General features: G+C 42.8%; 1 pseudogene; it reads right to left on the bottom strand.

The window, feature by feature from the left end:
- Nucleotides 1-3,208: 3,208 nt before the first annotated feature.
- LOC147428112 (uncharacterized) lies at nt 3,209-6,536 on the bottom strand (annotated as a pseudogene).
- Nucleotides 6,537-9,475: the final 2,939 nt, after the last annotated feature.

Here is a 9,475-nt window from a genome sequence, read left to right on the forward strand (position 1 = left end):
TAACCTCTAGGCCTATTCCCATAGAACAAGTATGGTGCTATCGGGATTCTCTATGTCTTGAAGTAAGTCTAACCTCTCGTACAAGGGGATTTCCTTATTGAAACTAACCTGTCATCATGGTTGTATGTTACTCTCGAATGTTAGCTCTCTTTTTCCAAGTTGTCAATTAAGTAGTGAGTATAAAATGGCCCCGGTAAAGAGAACTCGATTCGGTGGTTCCCACGACCGCGAGGCGGGGACAAGCAACACTAATGGAAAGGGAAAAGCTCCCATGGTCGACCAAGTACCGGCTGTCTCACGGAGCAATGACGACGAAATTGTGGAGGTAGGTCAAGTTGTAATTCAAGTTTGTTGAAGCAACATTGCATTTGATAAGGTAGGATGAAAAACACATTTCCCAACATGTTGGAAATCAACGGAAACCACGGCATTTAAATTAATTGTATTTTATATTCAAGCAGGAAAGAATGCTTTCGAAATATACTGTCTAAAGTAGGAAAGATTGGTTGCTAGGGAAAATTTAGCTCAGCTAGTTCATTTTCAATTCCAATGTTGATCTAGTCCGAACCCCCTCTTGATCACAGGGGGCAGCTCGCGAAGTTATTTGCAGGAGCTAGATTTTCTAGTTAAGGGCTCTTGAATCCACGACTACTGGTTAAGCGGTGGATATCCACGACTGCTGGTTAAGCGGTGGAAGTCCACGACTACTGGTTAAGCGGTGGACAATCTAGTTGTGTGGGAAACTAGGCGACAATGGGTGGATTAAACACTCGTTGGGGGATTTCGTGCCTCCAGAGCATTTGAACTTTAAATGAATGAGTTTTTGAGTGAATTTTTACTAGAATTATTGTCTTGGTGCCGCTTTGCAATACTGGTTGAAGGGCTATATTAAAGAACTTGTGAATCGGAAAAATAAACAAAGAACCTATATGTTGAACAACCATTGTGGTAGTAATTAGGTAACAAAGGAAGTGTGAATATGGGGTGGAAAGTGGGGGTGTGAGTATGAAGCGAGCCACATGAAGTGAGCAGGGAGTAGAGTGCAAATCACTTTTTACGACAACAATAAAATAGGTGAGCACTTTTTTTACGACAACAATACCTGAACTTTCTCTGTTTGTTTCCCGACAGTGTGTATGCAAAACACAGAGATGATTCTGCACTTTGTTGGCAAAGGTCGGGTTGCGGGTTCGTATCCTTCTAGAAGTGGGGTTGCATGAATTTATAATCCAATTGCAAATATTGTTGTTGATCAAAATTTATGAATATTCTTGCTGATCCAAATATTCTTTCTAGTTTGAGATAACGGGTGTTGGGCGGGCAACAAAACGGCTCAAAGTTTCAAAGAAGGCAGCAAAGGAAGATCCTATGAAGTAATTTGTCTTGCAGTTAAAACATCAAAAGATTGTCATTCGGTGCAAAGGACAAGTGCGGGAAATCAAAAGGCCAAATGCATCCTATGGAGGAGAAACAACTGGAATTCGTACAACAATCAGTCGTAGTGAGAGGTTCCACAATTGAGACAGGTGAGGTTGACTACATAATCGACAAACATGTAGGAGTCGGCTGAAGTTTAACAGCTAGTGTTTGGTTTGTGATGTTTTGTCAGGTAGTATTTTATTTTTCTCGAGTCTTAGTGAAGGGGTGAGGAAAGGACAAGTCCAACCAATTCCTTTTGCTTCCTGGGTGAGGATAGGAAGCTAACGTTCCCCCAGCTATCGTTGGATGAAGGGCCAGGTTCTGCATTGACAAGAATATGCATGTATGCAGGCATTAGCAAGCCTCTAATCGTGATCCATTTTCATCAAAGAGGAGCTAAAGCTTGATGCTTCAAATAGCCACACCACTGTTCAACAGGAAACTAATTGAATTAACCTTGAGCAACCTGACGCATAACACTACAATTAAAAAAAAATAATCAACTTGATGCACAAAGTAGACTCAATTTGCATGTGCTGTGTTTGAGATAATCTCTGCATTTTGCTAGCCCTAACCTTCCCAGCTATATCTTCTAAAGAAATTTTGTTCGATAATTTGCTCATTTTCCAATGCCATACACAGGTTTGAAAAGCACCCATGGCCATAACTTCTCCAATTATAAATCTTTTACTCATATCGTAAACTGTCGATAATGTATCTAAGAACAAATGTTTAACTTTTGGGCAATCCCGCTGCTTGTTTCACAATGCATTGTTTTTCTTATCAAGTTTCCTAGCGAGGCAACATGCCCCACTCACACACACCATGCATCCTCAAGATTGGGGTTCAAGTCCCACTTAGACTATCCCAATTGATGTAAAGCTCGGGAATCTTGCACCTTTACAAGCCCACTTCTCTTCTTGTTTGAGGCGTTGTTACGACATGTAGGCATTAATTGGACAAAGCTGACGATATGGAAAAGAAGAATCCAATTTCACACTAAAGAGATCCCTTAGAAACTAGATTCAATGTACAAACCACATCTTCTGGAGCTTGAGGGCTAGGATTCATCAATGATGACAGAGAATACTTCACGCTCAACTTCACTTCACTGTTCAGCAGGAAACTAATTGAATTAACCGTAAGCAACCTGATGTAGAACACTACAATTTTCAAAAAAATTCTCAACCTGATGCACAAAGTAGACTCAATAAAACCTAGCAACAAAATGTAGAGATTATCTCGAACACAGCAATCTACATATAGACTTATGTGAACACAAAATTTCAACCAAACACCAATGCAAAACATACAGCATGTCAGCTATAGTTCAATACTCCGATAAGGAAGGAGTCTAGAACAAATCCGGTGCATATAGCCTTATGTGTACACAACAATTTCAACCATATACCAATGAAAAACATTTCCAACATGTCAACTACAATTCAATACTCCGATAAGGAAGGAGTCTAGAATAGATCCTGTCATCTCCTTCAAACATCAAAACATGGCGACCCATGAAGGCAGCAGCCAACCCAAACGTTCCCGTGCTGCCTGCAAAGAGGTCGAGCACTGTGTCTTCAATGCAACTAAACAAGGATATTATGTACTTTGCCAACTTCTCGCCACGCTGAGTCCCACCTCGCCAAGGCTTTCCCTTGCGTACTGAAATATCCTCAAGGGGAACCCTGCATGATAGAGCAGCCATAAAATTACACATTGTTACCTTCATGCACATTCTTTCAAGATTAAATGTCCTATGCATAGATTCAAAGTATCAATTAGGCTCCTACACATCACATATTATGTCCTTTGCAGATTGAAAACCCTCCCCCAGGTCCATCTTTGCTAGATGGTCCTCATGTACATCAAGAGCTGTTATTGGGGTGGATGATCTCACAAAGACCGATAGCATTAAACAAGACACCTGAAATCACAACCACTCCAAATCATAAGAAGATATATCACTCAATACTTGGCCACAAACAACAACCCAAACCAAATGGAGGTAGACTCACATGCATGACAATGTGCCCGATTTTGGTTCCAATTGGTGGAGTGCAATGGACAATCTGTCGTTGGAACATTGCAAACCCCAATCTGGTGGCTATGCGCTCAATAGACACTCCTTCCTCCAGTGGATACAAGCAAACTAGATATCCCAAGTCAGAAAGGTAGAGGTCTGCCAGCTTGAAAGTGCTCTCAAATGTCATTGGGCCAAGCCTGTTCCACCCCGGAACATTCTTCTGGGAAAATCCTTCCACCGCTACATTAGAAGGAAAGTCAACAATTATTAGATCAACACAGTTGTCTACTTGCTTCCCTTTAATCCTCCCTACACTGCAGACAATAGTCAGTGCCTCAGATACACTAGAGGTCAACTCCTCGATCTTGATTGGGTTAGTCATTGCCTTCCACAAGTCCTCCACCTCAACATGAAAGCAAAACACAGTGCTTGCACACAACTCTTCTTTTAGGCGCCGACACGTATTTGATAGTGCCAAAGACATTTATATATTTTAGCCTTACTTGCTGGTTTCAATTCAGGTGGAACATAAGTGCCCTTGCTGCTGGACGCTCCTAAGGTGGTTGTCCTTTCCCTTTCAGACTATTGTTGTGCCGCCAAGTAATTAACTATTTCTTTGCCGAGGTTTATTGGCATTGGAGGCCTCTTGCCACTACTCCTAGATACTGCTGACCCAGTGGAGGCAAAGTGAGATATTGAGTCCCCCCCTCGCTATTGATGTTTTGTTGTCCCTATCTGCAATTGTGTCTTGTGAAAGTCATACAACTCTAATTCCTCCTCTGGTGCCCATTGACCAAGCAAGTCCAGCCACCAAGGGCAGTGCCTTGTCTCCACCTCACTCAGATGCTACATTAAATGTGCACTTGTCATGGGCCATGACAACATTATTTGCAAGAGGAGCTCATTGAATCATCAAAGAGCTATACTTACCCTACCAATTTTCACATCTTGGTACATGTAAACCGGCTGGTCCCAAACGTACTCCATGGCAAGTATTTCTGCTATATGTTTCTCAGCATGCTCTTTTCGGAGCCACCTACAAGAGATCAAACAGATAAAATGAGCCTCTACACCAATATAGTAAATGGAAGAAACAACAAAAGAAAGGAGTTGCACCTGTAAAGCACCCGTATTGCAGCTGTCTTCAGGCCGGGAAGATCGCCGGGCTGAAGATCAGGCTCATTAGAAAACTTTATTCCCCCCTCATTAGTCTTGAAATCCTTTCAAAAGAACCTCATTCTACATAGTTGTACGTATGAGTTCCAACGAGATTCAGGAGGTGGAGGCACATGATCGACTTCCCTTATCTCTTGTATGAGTATACGACCATGGTCTGCCAATTGCAACCAAAAGCAATACATATGCAGCCAATCACGAACCTTAGCTTTGTCATTTGGGAGTCCCTCTAAAGTTCTTTGGTTTGCATTGTGGTTGTCCAGCATGCGCACAATCTGAGCTTTATTAGCATCACTAATCATTGATGATCCTATCATGTTCAGTTTCTCCTCAGTGGCAATGTGGGTGGATGGCTCATGCCAAGGCAGTGACAACACAGCATTCCAATACTGCTCCCCATTGCTTAGGTCTGCAATCCTTGCAAACTTTGATGTCTTACCTCGATAAAGTGTCTCCACGTTCCTTATAATCTTGTCACGGCTACCTTTGTCATCAATAAGAAGCCCCTTTGACTGCTCTTCAATTTTTTGTTCCATGTCATCCTTGAAGATTAGCCAGGTCATGATTTGAATGGGCAATGAAAACCAGGTCTTCTTACCCCGACCACCTTGAATCCTCATCTCTGATTCCACCCATGCTTTGTCCTCTTCTTCCAGGTAGGACAAAAGTGTGCTCTTGTCAGACTCACCTAGCTTCCTAAGCTGGAAGAGTCTATCCCCAAATGTGGTTGGCACAAAGGCAAACTCGTTTATCCTATGTCAGACAAACATCAAAGAAAAAGAAATTTATTAATGGCCATTCATTCACAGTAAATTTATTAATGGCAATTCATTCACAGTAAAGACCAATGGAGCTTACTTGTTTAAGCGTGATAGGGAGAAAAGTAATTCTCCAACATCTTGCTTCCTAAACTCTAGAAAATTGCATAAAACACTACAGTGCTTGCTTGTTCCAGAGGATTGTGCTGAGGAAAAATCAATACAAGTTTTACAATCAGCTATGCAGGAAATTCAAAATGGCTAAATATGATCTTACCCTCAGCTATGAAAGCCATCCATGCTCGATGTCTGTTGTTTCCATCCAAGATATGCAACATTCTGCCTGTAAGATAGGGACCCCACTCCTCACTCTGAAGCAATTCCTCCTCATACCTCTGGTTCAATTCCTTCCACCTATCATCCCAGCTTTCATGCATTGCATCTATTAACAAAGTCTGTTCTCCCTCCAAATCATATATATTGATGGTGAACGCCCCTTTTCTAGGAATATAGCCACCCATTTTCTTGAAGCTCCTTGACACAGTCCTCTCTGTAAGTGGGCTAATCTTCCTAATTGCCTCGGTTGGAAGCACTCTGCACAGTGGGACCATAGGGGGTGGTTGGACGTGCTTCACTTTGATCCTCTCCAAAAATGCCTAGGGCGTTGAAGTTTCCAAAATTTTTCCATAGATCTCTATCTTTTTCTTTCCTGTGGTAGCCGGGTCTAAGGTAGTGGTCTGGGTGGAGACACTCTCAGACTGACCATCGTCATCCACCTGGTCAGGCCCACCTACACTTGCAGCTACTAATTCTTGGGCTTCTTCGGCAAATTCATCCTGATCCCCTGAGCCATCTTTAGTTCCAACAACAACACCCACAACTTGGTCCGGGTTAGGAATATCTTCCATGACAACATCAATAGTGTCAGCATGCTTCTCTGGGGACACTTCAGCTTCGTGGTCAGGATTGCTTCCTTGGAGGGATGTGGTAGCTTGATCTGGTGTACTGAGCAAATCACCCCTTCTTGCGAAAGTCCTTGAGCTACCTACTCTGCTAATAGCCTATAAAATTTTCCTCTTTTTAACCATTGGAAGTTCGTATTCAACAACTAAGCAACATTTAGCTTTCATGCAAACTGACCTTGTCACCCATGACATCTAGTTAGTATAACACGACAATACCAAAGCTAACCACATAGTGCTTGTCAAGTCGTTCAAGACCATTGGTCCACACACACAAGTGATTGTCACAAAGTCATTGCCCCCCACACACAAGTGCCTGTCACAAAGTCGAGGCTGACCCGTCATCACGGAAAAGGCGGCTCCACTGTAAATATAGTTAAAACAAGGTGGCTTTTAGAGAACCGCGTCTCCACTATAGTTAAAACAGGACGGCTCCACTGTAAATATAATTAAAACAGGGCGGCTTTTTGAGATAGGGTGCAATTTTGAGCACTGGTCCATTGTAGCCGGCCCATTCAAATTCCTACAACTGGCAATAGATGCATCGGTACGAGCAAAAGAAAACTACAACTAAAAAACACAGATCATCAAACACTCAAAGACCCAAGCTCATTTTCATTGGCATCAAACCTCCAAGTCATCAAGGCATCAAATGGAAGAAGGTCGCAGGTAAAACCTAATGTCGGACAACCCTTCGCTACTCCATGGCGCCTTTCCAAGGTGGACAGACTGCAAAAACGTCCGAGATGTCTTTGATTGTTCAAATGTGCTCAGCGCACTTGAACAATCAAAGATTATTCACTAATCACTTCTCGCAGAGATGCACGTTTATAAGCTACCATGTCATAGTTTATAAGCTACCAGGTCATAGTTTATAACATTTTATTCCTATCTAAATGCAAGCCATTGTTATCCTGTAAACCATAGCCATAGTTTGACCACAATGCTCTGATTATCATTAGCATTTTTCCATAATGAACATTGGTAAGAACTAGATACGACTGATGCAACGAATTAGATACGACTGATGCAGCCTTCAATTTGCAATATCCTTTTGACACAAGTGGAGTTTGGTGATCTTAATAGAGCATACCATAAATAGATAACTTACCCTCTTTAGCAGCTGATCAAGAGATCCATAACAATTCTGTATGTGCTTAAAGTCATCTGAGATATGCAAACCTACGCTCACTCGAATTAATGGAGGCAAGAAAAGCCATGCTGTAGAGAAGTATACGAAGGCTAAGGTACACACGATGGCGCTTTGAGGTTCTGAGTCGGCCTCATCAGACACACATAACATGGGAAGTGAACTTTCAAAAACCGAGCATGCTGATTTTGCTGAGTTTTAAGGTTAGAAAATTGAGCATGAATTTCTTTGCTTGTTCAAGTGCGCACTTGAACAATCAAAGAAGTTCATGCTGGCTGACTCACTTTGCTGTGTGGTGAAAACGCCTTGAGGGGGTTGCATGGCATGAGCAATGCCTTCTTCATCTCCACCCAATCTCTACCTGTTTGCCTACTCTCGTTGCAGCTTTGCTTCGTCAAATGATCACCTACCCTGGGCGGCCACCTGAGCTCTGCTTCGTCAAATGATGACGTGACCTTTGTCAAATGATCACCTAATCTGTGCGCTCTGCCATGGAAGACTACAATGTCTTTGTCTTTGTCGAAGATGATGGCGATGACATGGCAGGGCTGGTTCTGTTTCCTCTGCAGTTTGTGGAGCCAAGGCAGTTAGGCGCGTATTGCAAGGTAGATAGCTGCGTATTGCAAGTCAGCTGGGCGCCTATTGCAAGGCAGGGGCAGGGGTGCGAGAAGGAAATTCGTAGAGCCACAATGGCAAAGGGAGGGAGGGAGATAGGGAAACTGGTAAAGGCATGAGTGCAAAGCAAGGCAGGGAGCAACGCCTCCTCTTGCAAGCAAATGTGACGAGGGTGGGTGAGGGATGTATTGAGAGCTCGTGGGAACATCTTGTAGGAAAAAACCCTTGGGCGGCCACGTTTCTTTGCCCATCCTCTTAAGTGACCTGCAATTCTTCTCTGCAGTTCTCCTTGACCTTGCCTTACGATGTCACTCAGGGGATGTCATACCTTGCTCACGAGATCCTTCCTTCATAGAATGTACGTAGCCCTGTGCGTCTAGCTTCCCCCTGGACAAACCAACGACCCGCCTTAATTACTTGATTACTTGATTTTACTTGATATAGCCGCCTTAATTACTTGACCCGCCTTAGTTAATAGCGGGTCCTTGGTCGTCTAAGAGGCATGTAGTGTATTTTAAGACGCATGTAGTGAATTTGGTGTATTTTTTGGAGCACTGGCCTATTCGCTGGTTTTTCTAAAATTAACGTTTTCATTTTTATGCAAAAAATTAGATATTTGATTATAGGTGCACTGCCAACATCTTCTTGGGAGACCTCAATGGTGCTGCAGTTGAAGTCCCTTTTCTCGATGGGGTAGCAATTGTTTCTACCTCATCTATGCATCGAAATCTGTTCTCTTGAGCAAGCTCCAGTGAAATTGGAATGGTTCAGTTGAAGGTATTGGCAGAGTGTGATGGGGTTCTGCAACTAGTGTCTATTTTGCAAAGGAGATTGGGGCTTGATGATTATAGCTACTTTCTTCTCAGCTGTGATTTGTCACAATACTATATTGCAAGCTTGCATTCTACCAAAGTAGAGTCCGAGCTAGGTGCCTCCAATCTATCCCCAATGTGAGTTGGTACACACTTGTCAATCCATGATTTATTAGATTTCTTGTTGACCTATTTCTTCTTTTTGGTGCAGTATTTTGGAGGAGGAAATTAGAGACAACACTCCTTCAAACAAACTTTTTAACAATCCGACCCCGGGTAGTGCAGAGCCAATTGAAGTGGAGGATGATGATTTGTCATCTAATATATCATCCTTTGAGATTTTCAGACGGTTGACTCCAAATGACATTCTCCATAGAGTTATAGCAAAGTGCACGCTGTTGGGGAGGGTCCGTGAGCTGCCTGCAAAAATCCCAAATAACACAATCTTTGAATTGGTGGATGGATGTCAAATGGAGGGCATGGAGCAGAAGTACGACGGTAACCTCTGGACCAAACCTCAAACTCAGACAAGGGCCCTCAATGACTTGACTCTTCGC

Source organism: Adiantum capillus-veneris, chromosome 23 (assembly GCF_014529385.1).
Source record: "Adiantum capillus-veneris isolate H3 chromosome 23, ASM1452938v2, whole genome shotgun sequence".
Lineage (NCBI taxonomy): Eukaryota > Viridiplantae > Streptophyta > Polypodiopsida > Polypodiales > Pteridaceae > Adiantum > Adiantum capillus-veneris.